The sequence below is a fragment of the Saccoglossus kowalevskii genome, chromosome 7, assembly GCF_978046115.1.
Source record: "Saccoglossus kowalevskii chromosome 7, keSacKowa6.1, whole genome shotgun sequence".
In the NCBI taxonomy this organism is placed as follows: domain Eukaryota; kingdom Metazoa; phylum Hemichordata; class Enteropneusta; family Harrimaniidae; genus Saccoglossus; species Saccoglossus kowalevskii.
The window spans coordinates 33341348-33363296 of record NC_140647.1 but is presented as its reverse complement, the minus strand read 5'-3'; positions in this window follow the sequence as shown (position 1 = coordinate 33363296).

Sequence of the window (21949 nt, the reverse complement as noted above, 5' to 3'; positions counted from 1 at the left end):
CATTGTTGAATTTGGTACATTCAGGTGAACAGCAATCAATGTTAGAAAAGAGTGGATCACTGTTGAATTAGGTACATTCAGGTGAACAGCAATCAATGTTAGAAAAGAGTGGATCACTGTTGAATTATGCTTATTCAGGTGAACAGCAGTCAATGTTAGAAAAGAGTGTATAATTGTTGAATTATGTACATTCAGGTGAACAGCAATCAATGTTAGAATAGAGTGGATCATTGTTGGATTAGGTACATTAAGGTGAACAGCAATGAATGTTAGAAAAGAGTGGATCACTGTTGAATTAGGTACATTCAGGTAAACAGCAATCAATGTTAGAAAAGAGTGGATCACTGTTGAATTAGATTCATTCAGGTGAACAGTAGTCAATGTTAGAAAAGAGTGAATCATTGTTGAATTTGGTACATTCAGGTGAACAGCAATCAATGTTAGAAAAGAGTGGATCACTGTTCAATTAGGTACATTCAGCGGAACAGCAATCAATGTTAGAAAAGAGTGGATCACTTTTGAATTAGGTTCATTCAGGTGAACAGCAATCAATGTTAGAAAAGAGTGGATCACTGTTGAATTAGATTCATTCAGGTGAACGGTAGTCAATGTTAGAAAAGAGTGCATCACTGTTGAATTAGGTACATTCAGGTGAACAGCAGTCAATGTTAGAAAAGAGTGGATCATTGTTGAATTAGGTACATTCAGGTGAACAGCAGTCAATGTTAGAAAATAGTGGATCATTGTTGAATTAGGTCATTCAGGTGAACAGCAATCAATGTTAGAAAAGAGTGGATCATTGTTGAATTTGGTACATTCAGGTGAACAGCAATCTATGTTAGAAAAGAGTGGATCACTGTTGAATTAGGTACATTCAGGTGAACAGCAATCAATGTTAGAAAAAGTGGATCACTGTTGAATTAGGTTCATTTAGGTGAACAACAATAAATGTTAGAAAAGTGTGGATCACTGTTGAATTAGATTCATTCAGGTGAACAGTAGTCAATGTTAGAAAAGAGTGCATCACTGTTGAATTAGGTACATTCAGGTGAAAAGTAATCAATGTTAGAAAAAAGTGGATCACTGTTGAATTAGATACATTTAGGTGAACAGTAATCAATGTTAGAAAAGAGTGAATCACTGTTGCATTAGATACATTCAGGTGAACAGTAATCAATGTTACAAAATAGTGCATCACTGTTGAATTAGGTACATTCAGGTGAACAGTAATCAATGTTAGAAAAAAGTGGATCACTGTTGAATTAGGTACATTCAGGTGAACAGTAATCAATGTTACAAAAGAGTGGATCACTGTTGAATTAGGTACATTCAGGTGAAAAGTAATCAATGTTACAAAAGAGTGGATCACTGTTGAATTAGGTACATTCAGGTGAACAGCAGTCAATGTTAGAAAAGAGTGGATCATTTTTTATTTAGATACATTCAGATGAACAGCAGTCAATGTTAGAAAAGAGTGCATCACTGTTGAATTAGGTACATTCAGGTGACAAGTAATCAATGTTAGAAAAGAGTGGATCACTGTTGAATTAGATACATTCAGGTGAACAGTAATCAATGTTAGAAAAGAGTGTATCACTGTTGGAATTAGGTACATTCAGGTGAACAGAATCAATGTTAGAAAAGAGTGGATCATTGTTGAATTTGGTACATTCAGGTGAACAGCAGTCAATGTTAGAAAATAGTGGATCATTGTTGAATTAGGTACATTCAGGTGAACAGTAATCAATGTTAGAAAAGAGTGGATCACTGTTGGAATTAGGTACATTCAGGTGAACAGTAATCAATGTTAGAAAAGATTGGATCATTGTTGAATTTGGAACATTCAGCTGAACAGCAATCAATGTTAGAAAAGAGTGGATCACTGTTGAATTAGGTACATTCAGGTGAACAGCAATCAATGTTAGAAAAGAGTGGATCACTGTTGAATTATGTTTATTCAGGTGAACAGCAGTCAATGTTAGAAAAGAGTGTATAATTGTTGAATTATGTACATTCAGGTGAACAGCAATCAATGTTAGAATAGAGTGGATCATTGTTGGATTAGGTACATTAAGGTGAACAGCAATGAATGTTAGAAAAGAGTGGATCACTGTTGAATTAGGTACATTCAGGTAAACAGCAATCAATGTTAGAAAAGAGTGGATCACTGTTGAATTAGATTCATTCAGGTGAACAGTAGTCAATGTTAGAAAAGAGTGAATCATTGTTGAATTTGGTACATTCAGGTGAACAGCAATCAATGTTAGAAAAGAGTGGATCACTGTTCAATTAGGTACATTCAGCAGAACAGCAATCAATGTTAGAAAAGAGTGGATCACTTTTGAATTAGGTTCATTCAGGTGAACAGCAATCAATGTTAGAAAAGAGTGGATCACTGTTGAATTAGATTCATTCAGGTGAACGGTAGTCAATGTTAGAAAAGAGTGCATCACTGTTGAATTAGGTACATTCAGGTGAACAGCAGTCAATGTTAGAAAAGAGTGGATCATTGTTGAATTAGGTACATTCAGGTGAACAGCAGTCAATGTTAGAAAAGAGTGGATCATTGTTGAATTTGGTACATTCAGGTGAACAGCAATCTATGTTAGAAAAGAGTGGATCACTGTTGAATTAGGTACATTCAGGTGAACAGCAATCAATGTTAGAAAAAGTGGATCACTGTTGAATTAGTTTCATTCAGGTGAACAACAATAAATGTTAGAAAAGAGTGGATCACTGTTGAATTAGGTACATTCAGGTGAACAGCAATCAATGTTAGAAAAGAGTGGATCACTGTTGAATTATGTTTATTCAGGTGAACAGCAGTCAATGTTAGAAAAGAGTGTATAATTGTTGAATTATGTACATTCAGGTGAACAGCAATCAATGTTAGAATAGAGTGGATCATTGTTGGATTAGGTACATTAAGGTGAACAGCAATGAATGTTAGAAAAGAGTGGATCACTGTTGAATTAGGTACATTCAGGTAAACAGCTATCAATGTTAGAAAAGAGTGGATCACTGTTGAATTAGATTCATTCAGGTGAACAGTAGTCAATGTTAGAAAAGAGTGAATCATTGTTGAATTTGGTACATTCAGGTGAACAGCAATCAATGTTAGAAAAGAGTGGATCACTGTTCAATTAGGTACATTCAGCGGAACAGCAATCAATGTTAGAAAAGAGTGGATCACTTTTGAATTAGGTTCATTCAGGTGAACAGCAATCAATGTTAGAAAAGAGTGGATCACTGTTGAATTAGATTCATTCAGGTGAACGGTAGTCAATGTTAGAAAAGAGTGCATCACTGTTGAATTAGGTACATTCAGGTGAACAGCAGTCAATGTTAGAAAAGAGTGGATCATTGTTGAATTAGGTACATTCAGGTGAACAGCAGTCAATGTTAGAAAAGAGTGGATCATTGTTGAATTTGGTACATTCAGGTGAACAGCAATCTATGTTAGAAAAGAGTGGATCACTGTTGAATTAGGTACATTCAGGTGAACAGCAATCAATGTTAGAAAAAGTGGATCACTGTTGAATTAGGTTCATTCAGGTGAACAACAATAAATGTTAGAAAAGAGTGGATCACTGTTGAATTAGATTCATTCAGGTGAACAGTAGTCAATGTTAGAAAAGAGTGCATCACTGTTGAATTAGGTACATTCAGGTGAACAGTAATCAATGTTACAAAATAGTGCATCACTGTTGAATTAGGTACATTCAGGTGAACAGTAATCAATGTTAGAAAAAAGTGGATCACTGTTGAATTACGTACATTCAGGTGAACAGTAATCAATGTTACAAAAGAGTGGATCACTGTTGAATTAGGTACATTCAGGTGAAAAGTAATCAATGTTACAAAAGAGTGGATCACTGTTGAATTAGGTACATTCAGATGAACAGCAGTCAATGTTAGAAAAGAGTGGATCATTTTTTATTTAGATACATTCAGATGAACAGCAGTCAATGTTAGAAAAGAGTGCATCACTGTTGAATTAGGTACATTCAGGTGACAAGTAATTAATGTTAGAAAAGAGTGGATCACTGTTGAATTAGATACATTCAGGTGAACAGTAATCAATGTTAGAAAAGAGTGTATCACTGTTGGAATTAGGTACATTCAGGTGAACAGAATCAATGTTAGAAAAGAGTGGATCATTGTTGAATTTGGTACATTCAGGTGAACAGCAGTCAATGTTAGAAAATAGTGGATCATTGTTGAATTAGGTACATTCAGGTGAACAGCAATCAATGTTAGAAAAGAGTGGATCACTGTTGAATTAGATTCATTCAGGTGAACACAGACAATGTTAGAAAAGAGTGGATCACAGTTGAATTAGGTACATGCAGGTGAACAGCAGTCAATTTTAGAAAAGAGTGCATCACTGTTGTATTAGGTACATTCAGGTGAACAGCAGTCAATGTTAGAAAAGAGTGCATCACTGTTGAATTAAGTACATTCAGGTGAACAGCAGTCAATGTTAGAAAAGTGTGTATCACTGTTGAATTAGGTACATTCAGGAGAACAGTAATCAATGTTAGAAAAGAGTCGATCACTGTTGAATTAGGTACATTCAGGTGAACAGCAGTCAATGTAAGAAAAGAGTGGATCATTGTTGGATTAGGTACATTCAGGTGAACAGTAATCAATGTTAGAAAAGAGTGGATCACTGTTGAATTAGGTACATTCAGGTGAACAGCAGTCAATGTTAGAAAAGAGTGGATCATTGTTGAATTAGGTACATTAAGGTGAACAGTAATCAATGTTAGAAAAGAGTGGATCACTGTTGAATTATGTACATTCAGGTGAACAGCAGTCAATGTTAGAAAAGAGTGATCATTGTTGAATTAGGTACATTAAGGTGAACAGTAATCAATGTTAGAAAAGAGTGGATCACTGTTGAATTAGGTACATTCAGGTGAACAGCAGTCAATGTTAGAAAACAGTGGATCATTGTTGAATTAGGTACATTCAGTGAAAAGTAATCAATGTTAGAAAAGAGTGGATCACTGTTGGAATTAGGTACATTCAGGTGAACAGCAATCAATGTTAGAAAAGAGTGAATCATTGTTGAATTTGGTACATTCAGGTGAACAGCAATCTATGTTAGAAAAGAGTGGATCACTGTTGATTTAGGTACATTCAGCTGAACAGCAATCAATGTTAGAAAAGAGTGGATCACTGTTGAATTAGGTACATTCAGCTGAACTGCAATCAATGTTAGAAAAGAGTGGATCACTGTTGAATTAGGTTCATTCAGGTGAACAGCAATCAATATTAGAAAAGAGTGGATCACTGTTGAATTAGGTACATGCAGGTGAACAGCAGTCAATGTTAGAAAAGAGTGCATCACTGTTGAATTAGGTACATTCAGGTGAACAGCAGTCAATGTTAGAAAAGTGTGTATCTCTGTTGAATTAGGTACATTCAGGAGAACAGTAATCAATGTTAGAAAAGAGTGGATCACTGTTGAATTAGGTACATTCAGGTGAACAGCAGTCAATGTAAGAAAAGAGTGGATCATTGTTGGATTAGGTACATTTAGGTGAACAGTAATCAATGTTAGAAAAGAGTGGATCACTGTTGAATTAGGTACATTCAGGTGAACAGCAGTCAATGTTAGAAAAGAGTGGATCATTGTTGAATTAGGTACATTAAGGTGAACAGTAATCAATGTTAGAAAAGAGTGGATCACTGTTGAATTAGGTACATTCAGGTGAACAGCAGTCAATGTTAGAAAACAGTCAATGTTAGAAAAGTGTGTATCACTGTTGAATTAGGTACATTCAGGAGAACAGTAATCAATGTTAGAAAAGAGTGGATCACTGTTGAATTAGGTACATTCAGGTGAACAGCAGTCAATGAAAGAAAAGAGTGGATCATTGTTGGATTAGGTACATTAAGGTGAACAGTAATCAATGTTAGAAAAGAGTGGATCACTGTTGAATGAGGTACATTCAGGTGAACAGCAGTCAATGTTAGAAAAGAGTGATCATTGTTGAATTAGGTACATTAAGGTGAACAGTAATCAATGTTAGAAAAGAGTGGATCACTGTTGAATTAGGTACATTCAGGTGAACAGCAGTCAATGTTAGAAAACAGTGGATCATTGTTGAATTAGGTACATTCAGGTGAAAAGTAATCAATGTTAGAAAAGAGTGGATCACTGTTGGAATTAGGTACATTCAGGTGAACAGCAATCAATGTTAGAAAAGAGTGAATCATTGTTGAATTTGGTACATTCAGGTGAACAGCAATCTATGTTAGAAAAAAGTGGATCACTGTTGATTTAGGTACATTCAGCTGAACAGCAATCAATGTTAGAAAAGAGTGTATCACTGTTGAATTAGGTACATTCAGGTGAACAGAATCAATGTTAGAAAAAAGTGGATCATTGTTGAATTTGGTACATTCAGGTGAACAGCAGTCAATGTTAGAAAATAGTGGATCATTGTTGAATTAGGTACATTCAGGTGAACAGCAATCAATGTTAGAAAAGAGTGGATCACTGTTGAATTAGATTCATTCAGGTGAACACAGACAATGTTAGAAAAGAGTGGATCACAGTTGAATTAGGTACATGCAGGTGAACAGCAGTCAATTTTAGAAAAGAGTGCATCACTGTTGTATTAGGTACATTCAGGTGAACAGCAGTCAATGTTAGAAAAGAGTGCATCACTGTTGAATTAGGTACATTCAGGTGAACAGCAGTCAATGTTAGAAAAGTGTGTATCACTGTTGAATTAGGTACATTCAGGAGAACAGTAATCAATGTTAGAAAAGAGTGGATCACTGTTGAATTAGGTACATTCAGGTGAACAGCAGTCAATGTAAGAAAAGAGTGGATCATTGTTGGATTAGGTACATTCAGGTGAACAGTAATCAATGTTAGAAAAGAGTGGATTACTGTTGAATTAGGTACATTCAGGTGAACAGCAGTCAATGTTAGAAAAGAGTGGATCATTGTTGAATTAGGTACATTAAGGTGAACAGTAATCAATGTTAGAAAAGAGTGGATCACTGTTGAATTAGGTACATTCAGGTGAACAGCAGTCAATGTTAGAAAAGAGTGATCATTGTTGAATTAGGTACATTAAGGTGAACAGTAATCAATGTTAGAAAAGAGTGGATCACTGTTGAATTAGGTACATTCAGGTGAACAGCAGTCAATGTTAGAAAACAGTGGATCATTGTTGAATTAGGTACATTCAGTGAAAAGTAATCAATGTTAGAAAAGAGTGGATCACTGTTGGAATTAGGTACATTCAGGTGAACAGCAATCAATGTTAGAAAAGAGTGAATCATTGTTGAATTTGGTACATTCAGGTGAACAGCAATCTATGTTAGAAAAGAGTGGATCACTGTTGATTTAGGTACATTCAGCTGAACAGCAATCAATGTTAGAAAAGAGTGGATCACTGTTGAATTAGGTACATTCAGCTGAACAGCAATCAATGTTAGAAAAGAGTGGATCACTGTTGAATTAGGTTCATTCAGGTGAACAGCAATCAATATTAGAAAAGAGTGGATCACTGTTGAATTAGGTACATGCAGGTGAACAGCAGTCAATGTTAGAAAAGAGTGCATCACTGTTGAATTAGGTACATTCAGGTGAACAGCAGTCAATGTTAGAAAAGTGTGTATCACTGTTGAATTAGGTACATTCAGGAGAACAGTAATCAATGTTAGAAAAGAGTGGATCACTGTTGAATTAGGTACATTCAGGTGAACAGCAGTCAATGTAAGAAAAGAGTGGATCATTGTTGGATTAGGTACATTCAGGTGAACAGTAATCAATGTTAGAAAAGAGTGGATCACTGTTGAATTAGGTACATTCAGGTGAACAGCAGTCAATGTTAGAAAAGAGTGGATCATTGTTGAATTAGGTACATTAAGGTGAACAGTAATCAATGTTAGAAAAGAGTGGATCACTGTTGAATTAGGTACATTCAGGTGAACAGCAGTCAATGTTAGAAAAGAGTGATCATTGTTGAATTAGGTACATTAAGGTGAACAGTAATCAATGTTAGAAAAGAGTGGATCACTGTTGAATTAGGTACATTCAGGTGAACAGCAGTCAATGTTAGAAAACAGTGGATCATTGTTGAATTAGGTACATTCAGGTGAAAAGTAATCAATGTTAGAAAAGAGTGATCATTGTTGAATTAGGTACATTAAGGTGAACAGTAATCAATGTTAGAAAAGAGTGGATCACTGTTGAATTAGGTACATTCAGGTGAACAGCAGTCAATGTTAGAAAACAGGGGATCATTGTTGAATTAGGTACATTCAGGTGAACAGCAATCAATGTTAGAAAAGAGTGAATCATTGTTGAATTTGGTACATTCAGGTGAACAGCAATCTATGTTAGAAAAGAGTGGATCACTGTTGATTTAGGTACATTCAGCTGAACAGCAATCAATGTTAGAAAAGAGTGGATCACTGTTGAATTAGGTACATTCAGCTGAACAGCAATCAATGTTAGAAAAGAGTGGATCACTGTTGAATTAGGTTCATTCAGGTGAACAGCAATCAATATTAGAAAAGAGTGGATCACTGTTGGAATTAGGTACATTCAGGTGAACAGCAATCAATGTTAGAGAAGAGTGAATCATTGTTGAATTTGGTACATTCAGGGGAACAGCAATCTATGTTAGAAAAGAGTGGATCACTGTTGATTTAGGTACATTCAGCTGAACAGCAATCAATGTTAGAAAAGTGTGGATCACTGTTGAATTAGGTACATTCAGGTGAACAGCAGTCAATGTTGGAAAAGAGTGGATCATTGTTGGATTAGGTTCATTCAGGTGAACAGTAATCAATGTTAGAAAAGAGTGGATCACTGTTGAATAAGGTACATTCAGGTGAAAAGCAGTCACTGTTAGAAAAGAGTGGATCATTGTTGAATTAGGTACATTAAGGTGAACAGTAATCAATGTTAGAAAAAAGTGGATCACTGTTGAATTAGGTACATTCAGGTGAACAGCAGTCAATGTTAGAAAACAGTGGATCATTGTTGAATTAGGTACATTCAGGTAAACAGCAATCAATGTTAGAAAAGAGTGGATCACTGTTGAATTAGATTCATTCAGGTGAACAGTAGTCAATGTTAGAAAAGAGTGAATCATTGTTGAATTTGGTACATTCAGGTGAACAGTAATCAATGTTACAAAAGAGTGGATCACTGTTGAATTAGGTACATTCAGGTGAAAATTAATCAATGTTACAAAAGAGTGGATCACTGTTGAATTAGGTACATTCAGGTGAACAGCAGTCAATGTTAGAAAAGAGTGGATCATTTTTTATTTAGATACATTCAGATGAACAGCAGTCAATGTTAGAAAAGAGTGCATCACTGTTGAATTAGGTACATTCAGGTGACAAGTAATCAATGTTAGAAAAGAGTGGATCACTGTTGAATTAGATACATTCAGGTGAACAGTAATCAATGTTAGAAAAGAGTGTATCACTGTTGGAATTAGGTACATTCAGGTGAACAGAATCAATGTTAGAAAAGAGTGGATCATTGTTGAATTTGGTACATTCAGGTGAACAGCAGTCAATGTTAGAAAATAGTGGATCATTGTTGAATTAGGTACATTCAGGTGAACAGTAATCAATGTTAGAAAAGAGTGGATCACTGTTGGAATTAGGTACATTCAGGTGAACAGTAATCAATGTTAGAAAAGATTGGATCATTGTTGAATTTGGTACATTCAGGTGAACAGCAATCAATGTTAGAAAAGAGTGGATCACTGTTGAATTAGGTACATTCAGGTGAACAGCAATCAATGTTAGAAAAGAGTGGATCACTGTTGAATTATGTTTATTCAGGTGAACAGCAGTCAATGTTAGATAAGAGTGGATAATTGTTGAATTAAGTACATTCAGGTGAACAGCAATCAATCTTAGAATAGAGTGGATCATTGTTGGATTAGGTACATTAAGGTGAACAGCAATGAATGTTAGAAAAGAGTGGATCACTGTTGAATTAGGTACATTCAGGTAAACAGCAATCAATGTTAGAAAAGAGTGGATCACTGTTGAATTAGATTCATTCAGGTGAACAGTAGTCAATGTTAGAAAAGAGTGAATCATTGTTGAATTTGGTACATTCAGGTGAACAGCAATCAATGTTAGAAAAGAGTGGATCACTGTTCAATTAGGTACATTCAGCGGAACAGCAATCAATGTTAGAAAAGAGTGGATCACTTTTGAATTAGGTTCATTCAGGTGAACAGCAATCAATGTTAGAAAAGAGTGGATCATTGTTGAATTTGGTACATTAAGGTGAACAGTAATCAATGTTAGAAAAGAGTGGATCACTGTTGAATTAGGTACATTCAGGTGAACAGCAGTCAATGTTAGAAAAGAGTGGATCATTGTTGAATTAGGTACATTCAGGTGAACAGTAATCAATGTTAGAAAAGAGTGGATCACTGTTGAATTAGGTACATTCAGGTGAACAGCAGTCAATGTTAGAAAAGAGTGGATCATTGTTGAATTAGGTACATTCAGGTGAACAGTAATCAATGTTAGAAAAGAGTGGATCACTGTTGAATTAGATTCATTCAGGTGAACACAGACAATGTTAGAAAAGAGTGGATCACAGTTGAATTAGGTACATTCAGCTGAACAGCAATCAATGTTAGAAAAGAGTGGATCACTGTTGAATTAGGTTCATTCAAGTGAACAGCAATCAATATTAGAAAAGAGTAGATCACTGTTGAATTAGGTACATGCAGGTGAACAGCAGTCAATTTTAGAAAAGAGTGCATCACTGTTGTATTAGGTACATTCAGGTGAACAGCAGTCAATGTTAGAAAAGAGTGCATCACTGTTGAATTAGGTACATTCAGGTGAACAGCAGTCAATGTTAGAAAAGTGTGTATCACTGTTGAATTAGGTACATTCAGGTAAACAGCAATCAATGTTAGAAAAGAGTGGATCACTGTTGAATTAGATTCATTCAGGTGAACAGTAGTCAATGTTAGATAAGAGTGAATCATTGTTGAATTTGGTACATTCAGGTGAACAGCAATCAATGTTAGAAAAGAGTGGATCACTGTTCAATTAGGTACATTCAGCGGAACAGCAATCAATGTTAGAAAAGAGTGGATCACTTTTGAATTAGGTTCATTCAGGTGAACAGCAATCAATGTTAGAAAAGAGTGGATCACTGTTGAATTAGATTCATTCAGATGAACGGTAGTCAATGTTACAAAAGAGTGCATCACTGTTGAATTAGGTACATTCAGGTGAACAGCAGTCAATGTTAGAAAAGAGTGGATCATTGTTGAATTAGGTACATTCAGGTGAACAGCAGTCAATGTTAGAAAATAGTGGATCATTGTTGAATTAGGTCATTCAGGTGAACAGCAATCAATGTTAGAAATGAGTGGATCATTGTTGAATTTGGTACATTAAGGTGAACAGTAATCAATGTTAGAAAAGAGTGGATCACTGTTGAATTAGGTACATTCAGGTGAACAGCAGTCAATGTTAGAAAAGAGTGGATCATTGTTGAATTAGGTACATTCAGGTGAACAGTAATCAATGTTAGAAAAGAGTGGATCACTGTTGAATTAGGTACATTCAAGTGAACAGCAGTCAATGTTAGAAAAGAGTGGATCACAGTTGAATTAGGTACATTCAGCTGAACAGCAATCAATGTTAGAAAAGAGTGGATCACTGTTGAATTAGGTTCATTCAGGTGAACAGCAATCAATATTAGAAAAGAGTGGATCACTGTTGAATTAGGTACATGCAGGTGAACAGCAGTCAATTTTAGAAAAGAGTGCATCACTGTTGTATTAGGTACATTCAGGTGAACAGCAGTCAATGTTAGAAAAGAGTGCATCACTGTTGAATTAGGTACATTCAGGTGAACAGCAGTCAATGTTAGAAAAGTGTGTATCACTGTTGAATTAGGTACATTCAGGAGAACAGTAATCAATGTTAGAAAAGAGTGGATCACTGTTGAATTAGGTACATTCAGGTGAACAGCAGTCAATGAAAGAAAAGAGTGGATCATTGTTGGATTAGGTACATTAAGGTGAACAGTAATCAATGTTAGAAAAGAGTGGATCACTGTTGAATTAGGTACATTCAGGTGAACAGCAGTCAATGAAAGAAAAGAGTGGATCATTGTTGGATTAGGTACATTAAGGTGAACAGTAATCAATGATAGAAAAGAGTGAATCATTGTTGAACTTGGTACATTCAGGTGAACAGCAATCTATGTTAGAAAAGAGTGGATCACTGTTGATTTAGGTACATTCAGCTGAACAGCAATCAATGTTAGAAAATAGTGGATCACTTTTGAATTAGGTTCATTCAGGTGAACAGCAATCAATGTTAGAAAAGAGTGGATCACTGTTGAATTAGATTCATTCAGGTGAACGGTAGTCAATGTTAGAAAAGAGTGCATCACTGTTGAATTAGGTACATTCAGGTGAACAGCAGTCAATGTTAGAAAAGAGTGGATCATTGTTGAATTAGGTACATTCAGGTGAACAGCAGTCAATGTTAGAAAATAGTGGATCATTGTTGAATTAGGTCATTCAGGTGAACAGCAATCAATGTTAGAAAAGAGTGGATCATTGTTGAATTTGGTACATTCAGGTGAACAGCAATCTATGTTAGAAAAGAGTGGATCACTGTTGAATTAGGTACATTCAGGTGAACAGCAATCAATGTTAGAAAAAGTGGATCACTGTTGAATTATGTTGATTCAGGTGAACAACAATAAATGTTAGAAAAGTGTGGATCACTGTTGAATTAGATTCATTCAGGTGAACAGTAGTCAATGTTAGAAAAGAGTGCATCACTGTTGAATTAGGTACATTCAGGTGAAAAGTAATCAATGTTAGAAAAAAGTGGATCACTGTTGCATTAGATACATTCAGGTGAACAGTAATCAATGTTACAAAATAGTGCATCACTGTTGAATTAGGTACATTCAGGTGAACAGTAATCAATGTTAGAAAAAAGTGGATCACTGTTGAATTAGGTACATTCAGGTGAACAGTAATCAATGTTACAAAAGAGTGGATCACTGTTGAATTAGGTACATTCAGGTGAAAAGTAATCAATGTTACAAAAGAGTGGATCACTGTTGAATTAGGTACATTCAGGTGAACAGCAGTCAATGTTAGAAAAGAGTGGATCATTTTTTATTTAGATACATTCAGATGAACAGCAGTCAATGTTAGAAAACAGTGCATCACTGTTGAATTAGGTACATTCAGGTGACAAGTAATCAATGTTAGAAAAGAGTGGATCACTGTTGAATTAGATACATTCAGGTGTACAGTAATCAATGTTAGAAAAGAGTGTATCACTGTTGGAATTAGGTACATTCAGGTGAACAGAATCAATGTTAGAAAAGAGTGGATCATTGTTGAATTAGGTACATTCAGGTGAACAGTAATCAATGTTAGAAAAGAGTGGATCACTGTTGGAATTAGGTACATTCAGGTGAACAGTAATCAATGTTAGAAAATATTGGATCATTCTTGAATTTGGTACATTCAGGTGAACAGCAATCAATGTTAGAAAAGAGTGGATCACTGTTGAATTAGGTACATTCAGGTGAACAGCAATCAATGTTAGAAAAGAGTGGATCACTGTTGAATTATGTTTATTCAGGTGAACAGCAGTCAATGTTAGAAAAGAGTGGATAATTGTTGAATTATGTACATTCAGGTGAACAGCAATCAATCTTAGAATAGAGTGGATCATTGTTGGATTAGGTACATTAAGGTGAACAGCAATGAATGTTAGAAAAGAGTGGATCACTGTTGAATTAGGTACATTCAGGTAAACAGCAATCAATGTTAGAAAAAAGTGGATCACTGTTGAATTAGATTCATTCAGGTGAACAGTAGTCAATGTTAGAAAGGAGTGAATCATTGTTGAATTTGGTACATTCAGGTGAACAGCAATCAATGTTAGAAAAGAGTGGATCACTGTTCAATTAGGTACATTCAGCGGAACAGCAATCAATGTTAGAAAAGAGTGGATCACTTTTGAATTAGGTTCATTCAGGTGAACAGCAATCAATGTTAGAAAAGAGTGGATCACTGTTGAATTAGATTCATTCAGGTGAACGGTAGTCAATGTTAGAAAAGAATGCATCACTGTTGAATTAGGTACATTCAGGTGAACAGCAGTCAATGTTAGAAAAGAGTGGATCATTGTTGAATTAGGTACATTCAGGTGAACAGCAGTCAATGTTAGAAAATAGTGGATCATTGTTGAATTAGGTCATTCAGGTGAACAGCAATCAATGTTAGAAAAGAGTGGATCATTGTTGAATTTGGTACATTCAGGTGAACAGCAATCTATGTTAGAAAAGAGTGGATCACTGTTGAATTAGGTACATACAGGTGAACAGCAATCAATGTTAGAAAAAGTGGATCACTGTTGAATTAGGTTCATTCAGGTGAACAACAATAAATGTTAGAAAAGAGTGGATCACTGTTGAATTAGATTCATTCAGGTGAACAGTAGTCAATGTTAGAAAAGAGTGCATCACTGTTGAATTAGGTACATTCAGGTGAAAAGTAATCAATGTTACAAAAGAGTGGATCACTGTTGAATTAGGTACATTTAGGTGAACAGTAATCAATGTTAGAAAAGAGTGGATCACTGTTGCATTAGATACATTCAGGTGAACAGTAATCAATGTTACAAAATAGTGCATCACTGTTGAATTAGGTACATTCAGGTGAACAGTAATCAATGTTAGAAAAAAGTGGATCACTGTTGAATTAGATTCATTCAGGTGAACAGTAGTCAATGTTAGAAAAGTGTGTATCACTGTTGAATTAGGTACATTCAGGTAAACAGCAATCAATGTTAGAAAAGAGTGGATCACTGTTGAATTAGATTCATTCAGGTGAACAGTAGTCAATGTTAGAAAAGAGTGAATCATTGTTGAATTTGGTACATTCAGGTGAACAGCAATCAATGTTAGAAAAGAGTGGATCACTGTTCAATTAGGTACATTCAGCGGAACAGCAATCAATGTTAGAAAAGAGTGGATCACTTTTGAATTAGGTTCATTCAGGTGAACAGCAATCAATGTTAGAAAAGAGTGGATCACTGTTGAATTAGATTCATTCAGATGAACGGTAGTCAATGTTACAAAAGAGTGCATCACTGTTGAATTAGGTACATTCAGGTGAACAGCAGTCAATGTTAGAAAAGAGTGGATCATTGTTGAATTAGGTACATTCAGGTGAACAGCAGTCAATGTTAGAAAATAGTGGATCATTGTTGAATTAGGTCATTCAGGTGAACAGCAATCAATGTTAGAAATGAGTGGATCATTGTTGAATTTGGTACATTAAGGTGAACAGTAATCAATGTTAGAAAAGAGTGGATCACTGTTGAATTAGGTACATTCAGGTGAACAGCAGTCAATGTTAGAAAAGAGTGGATCATTGTTGAATTAGGTACATTCAGGTGAACAGTAATCAATGTTAGAAAAGAGTGGATCACTGTTGAATTAGGTACATTCAAGTGAACAGCAGTCAATGTTAGAAAAGAGTGGATCACAGTTGAATTAGGTACATTCAGCTGAACAGCAATCAATGTTAGAAAAGAGTGGATCACTGTTGAATTAGGTTCATTCAGGTGAACAGCAATCAATATTAGAAAAGAGTGGATCACTGTTGAATTAGGTACATGCAGGTGAACAGCAGTCAATTTTAGAAAAGAGTGCATCACTGTTGTATTAGGTACATTCAGGTGAACAGCAGTCAATGTTAGAAAAGAGTGCATCACTGTTGAATTAGGTACATTCAGGTGAACAGCAGTCAATGTTAGAAAAGTGTGTATCACTGTTGAATTAGGTACATTCAGGAGAACAGTAATCAATGTTAGAAAAGAGTGGATCACTGTTGAATTAGGTACATTCAGGTGAACAGCAGTCAATGAAAGAAAAGAGTGGATCATTGTTGGATTAGGTACATTAAGGTGAACAGTAATCAATGTTAGAAAAGAGTGGATCACTGTTGAATTAGGTACATTCAGGTGAACAGCAGTCAATGAAAGAAAAGAGTGGATCATTGTTGGATTAGGTACATTAAGGTGAACAGTAATCAATGATAGAAAAGAGTGAATCATTGTTGAACTTGGTACATTCAGGTGAACAGCAATCTATGTTAGAAAAGAGTGGATCACTGTTGATTTAGGTACATTCAGCTGAACAGCAATCAATGTTAGAAAATAGTGGATCACTTTTGAATTAGGTTCATTCAGGTGAACAGCAATCAATGTTAGAAAAGAGTGGATCACTGTTGAATTAGATTCATTCAGGTGAACGGTAGTCAATGTTAGAAAAGAGTGCATCACTGTTGAATTAGGTACATTCAGGTGAACAGCAGTCAATGTTAGAAAAGAGTGGATCATTGTTGAATTAGGTACATTCAGGTGAACAGCAGTCAATGTTAGAAAATAGTGGATCATTGTTGAATTAGGTCATTCAGGTGAACAGCAATCAATGTTAGAAAAGAGTGGATCATTGTTGAATTTGGTACATTCAGGTGAACAGCAATCTATGTTAGAAAAGAGTGGATCACTGTTGAATTAGGTACATTCAGGTGAACAGCAATCAATGTTAGAAAAAGTGGATCACTGTTGAATTATGTTGATTCAGGTGAACAACAATAAATGTTAGAAAAGTGTGGATCACTGTTGAATTAGATTCATTCAGGTGAACAGTAGTCAATGTTAGAAAAGAGTGCATCACTGTTGAATTAGGTACATTCAGGTGAAAAGTAATCAATGTTAGAAAAAAGTGGATCACTGTTGCATTAGATACATTCAGGTGAACAGTAATCAATGTTACAAAATAGTGCATCACTGTTGAATTAGGTACATTCAGGTGAACAGTAATCAATGTTAGAATAAAGTGGATCACTGTTGAATTAGGTACATTCAGGTGAACAGTAATCAATGTTACAAAAGAGTGGATCACTGTTGAATTAGGTACATTCAGGTGAAAAGTAATCAATGTTACAAAAGAGTGGATCACTGTTGAATTAGGTACATTCAGGTGAACAGCAGTCAATGTTAGAAAAGAGTGGATCATTTTTTATTTAGATACATTCAGATGAACAGCAGTCAATGTTAGAAAACAGTGCATCACTGTTGAATTAGGTACATTCAGGTGACAAGTAATCAATGTTAGAAAAGAGTGGATCACTGTTGAATTAGATACATTCAGGTGTACAGTAATCAATGTTAGAAAAGAGTGTATCACTGTTGGAATTAGGTACATTCAGGTGAACAGAATCAATGTTAGAAAAGAGTGGATCATTGTTGAATTAGGTACATTCAGGTGAACAGTAATCAATGTTAGAAAAGAGTGGATCACTGTTGGAATTAGGTACATTCAGGTGAACAGTAATCAATGTTAGAAAATATTGGATCATTGTTGAATTTGGTACATTCAGGTGAACAGCAATCAATGTTAGAAAAGAGTGGATCACTGTTGAATTAGGTACATTCAGGTGAACAGCAATCAATGTTAGAAAAGAGTGGATCACTGTTGAATTATGTTTATTCAGGTGAACAGCAGTCAATGTTAGAAAAGAGTGGATAATTGTTGAATTATGTACATTCAGGTGAACAGCAATCAATCTTAGAATAGAGTGGATCATTGTTGGATTAGGTACATTAAGGTGAACAGCAATGAATGTTAGAAAAGAGTGGATCACTGTTGAATTAGGTACATTCAGGTAAACAGCAATCAATGTTAGAAAAAAGTGGATCACTGTTGAATTAGATTCATTCAGGTGAACAGTAGTCAATGTTAGAAAGGAGTGAATCATTGTTGAATTTGGTACATTCAGGTGAACAGCAATCAATGTTAGAAAAGAGTGGATCACTGTTCAATTAGGTACATTCAGCGGAACAGCAATCAATGTTAGAAAAGAGTGGATCACTTTTGAATTAGGTTCATTCAGGTGAACAGCAATCAATGTTAGAAAAGAGTGGATCACTGTTGAATTAGATTCATTCAGGTGAACGGTAGTCAATGTTAGAAAAGAGTGCATCACTGTTGAATTAGGTACATTCAGGTGAACAGCAGTCAATGTTAGAAAAGAGTGGATCATTGTTGAATTAGGTACATTCAGGTGAACAGCAGTCAATGTTAGAAAATAGTGGATCATTGTTGAATTAGGTCATTCAGGTGAACAGCAATCAATGTTAGAAAAGAGTGGATCATTGTTGAATTTGGTACATTCAGGTGAACAGCAATCTATGTTAGAAAAGAGTGGATCACTGTTGAATTAGGTACATACAGGTGAACAGCAATCAATGTTAGAAAAAGTGGATCACTGTTGAATTAGGTTCATTCAGGTGAACAACAATAAATGTTAGAAAAGAGTGGATCACTGTTGAATTAGATTCATTCAGGTGAACAGTAGTCAATGTTAGAAAAGAGTGCATCACTGTTGAATTAGGTACATTCAGGTGAAAAGTAATCAATGTTACAAAAGAGTGGATCACTGTTGAATTAGGTACATTTAGGTGAACAGTAATCAATGTTAGAAAAGAGTGGATCACTGTTGCATTAGATACATTCAGGTGAACAGTAATCAATGTTACAAAATAGTGCATCACTGTTGAATTAGGTACATTCAGGTGAACAGTAATCAATGTTAGAAAAAAGTGGATCACTGTTGAATTAGGTACATTCAGGTGAACAGTAATCAATGTTACAAAAGAGTGGATCACTGTTGAATTAGGTACATTCAGGTGAAAAGTAATCAATGTTACAAAAGAGTGGATCACTGTTGAATTAGGTACATTCAGGTGAACAGCAGTCAATGTTAGAAAAGAGTGGATCATTTTTTATTTAGATACATTCAGATGAACAGCAGTCAATGTTAGAAAACAGTGCATCACTGTTGAATTAGGTACATTCAGGTGACAAGTAATCAATGTTAGAAAAGAGTGGATCACTGTTGAATTAGATACATTCAGGTGTACAGTAATCAATGTTAGAAAAGAGTGTATCACTGTTGGAATTAGGTACATTCAGGTGAACAGAATCAATGTTAGAAAAGAGTGGATCATTGTTGAATTAGGTACATTCAGGTGAACAGTAATCAATGTTAGAAAAGAGTGGATCACTGTTGGAATTAGGTACATTCAGGTGAACAGTAATCAATGTTAGAAAATATTGGATCATTGTTGAATTTGGTACATTCAGGTGAACAGCAATCAATGTTAGAAAAGAGTGGATCACTGTTGAATTAGGTACATTCAGGTGAACAGCAATCAATGTTAGAAAAGAGTGGATCACTGTTGAATTATGTTTATTCAGGTGAACAGCAGTCAATGTTAGAAAAGAGTGGATAATTGTTGAATTATGTACATTTAGGTGAACAGCAATCAATCTTAGAATAGAGTGGATCATTGTTGGATTAGGTACATTAAGGTGAACAGCAATGAATGTTAGAAAAGAGTGGATCACTGTTGAATTAGGTACATTCAGGTAAACAGCAATCAATGTTAGAAAAAAGTGGATCACTGTTGAATTAGATTCATTCAGGTGAACAGTAGTCAATGTTAGAAAGGAGTGAATCATTGTTGAATTTGGTACATTCAGGTGAACAGCAATCAATGTTAGAAAAGAGTGGATCACTGTTCAATTAGGTACATTCAGCGGAACAGCAATCAATGTTAGAAAAGAGTGGATCACTTTTGAATTAGGTTCATTCAGGTGAACAGCAATCAATGTTAGAAAAGAGTGGATCACTGTTGAATTAGATTCATTCAGGTGAACGGTAGTCAATGTTAGAAAAGAGTGCATCACTGTTGAATTAGGTACATTCAGGTGAACAGCAGTCAATGTTAGAAAAGAGTGGATCATTGTTGAATTAGGTACATTCAGGTGAACAGCAGTCAATGTTAGAAAATAGTGGATCATTGTTGAATTAGGTCATTCAGGTGAACAGCAATCAATGTTAGAAAAGAGTGGATCATTGTTGAATTTGGTACATTCAGGTGAACAGCAATCTATGTTAGAAAAGAGTGGATCACTGTTGAATTAGGTACATACAGGTGAACAGCAATCAATGTTAGAAAAAGTGGATCACTGTTGAATTAGGTTCATTCAGGTGAACAACAATAAATGTTAGAAAAGAGTGGATCACTGTTGAATTAGATTCATTCAGGTGAACAGTAGTCAATGTTAGAAAAGAGTGCATCACTGTTGAATTAGGTACATTCAGGTGAAAAGTAATCAATGTTACAAAAGAGTGGATCACTGTTGAATTAGGTACATTTAGGTGAACAGTAATCAATGTTAGAAAAGAGTGGATCACTGTTGCATTAGATACATTCAGGTGAACAGTAATCAATGTTACAAAATAGTGCATCACTGTTGAATTAGGTACATTCAGGTGAACAGTAATCAATGTTAGAAAAAAGTGGATCACTGTTGAATTAGGTACATTCAGGTGAACAGTAATCAATGTTACAAAAGAGTGGATCACTGTTGAATTAGGTACATTCAGGTGAAAAGTAATCAATGTTACAAAAGAGTGGATCACTGTTGAATTAGGTACATTCAGGTGAACAGCAGTCAATGTTAGAAAAGAGTGGATCATTTTTTATTTAGATACATTCAGATGAACAGCAGTCAATGTTAGAAAAGAGTGCATCACTGTTGAATTAGGTACATTCAGGTGACAAGTAATCAATGTTAGAAAAGAGTGGATCACTGTTGAATTAGATACATTCAGGTGAACAGTAATCAATGTTAGAAAAGAGTGTATCACTGTTGGAATTAGGTACATTCAGGTGAACAGAATCAAAGTTAGAAAAGAGTGGATCATTGTTGAATTTGGTACATTCAGGTGAACAGCAGTCAATGTTAGAAAATAGTGGATCATTGTTGAATTAGGTACATTCAGGTGAACAGTAATCAATGTTAGAAAAGAGTGGATCACTGTTGGAATTAGGTACATTCAGGTGAACAGTAATCAATGTTAGAAAAGATTGGATCATTGTTGAATTTGGTACATTCAGGTGAACAGCAATCAATGTTAGAAAAGAGTGGATCACTGTTGAATTAGGTACATTCAGGTGAACAGCAATCAATGTTAGAAAAGAGTGGATCACTGTTGAATTATGTTTATTCAGGTGAACAGCAGTCAATGTTAGAAAAGAGTGGATAATTGTTGAATTATGTACATTCAGGTGAACAGCAATCAATGTTAGAATAGAGTGGATCATTGTTGGATTAGGTACATTAAGGTGAACAGCAATGAATGTTAGAAAAGAGTGGATCACTGTTGAATTAGGTACATTCAGGTGAAAAGTAATCAATGTTAGAAAAAAGTGGATCATTGGTTAATTAGGTACATTCAGGTGAACAGCAATCAATGTTAGAAAAGAGTGGATAATTGTTGAATTATGTACATTCAGGTGAACAGCAATCAATGTTAGAATAGAGTGGATCATTGTTGGATTAGGTACATTCAGGTGAACAGTAATCAATGTTAGAAAAGAGTGGATCACTGTTGAATTAGATACATTCAGGTGAACAGTAGTCAATGTTAGAAAAGAGTTCATCACTGTTGAATTAGGTACATTCAGGTGAACAGTAATCAATGTTAGAAAATAGAGGATCACTGTTGAATTAGGTACATTCAGGTGAACAGCAGTCAATGTTAGAAAAGAGTGGATCATTGTTGGATTAGGTACATTCAGGTGAACAGTAATCAATGTTAGAAAAGAGTGGATCACTGTTGAATTGGGTACATTCAGGTGAACAGCAGTCAATGTTAGAAAAGAGTGGATCATTGTTGAATTAGGTACATTCAGGTGAACAGTAATCAATGTTAGAAAAGAGTGGATCACTGTTGGAATTACGTACATTCAGGTGAACAGTAATCAATGTTAGAAAAGAGTGGATCCC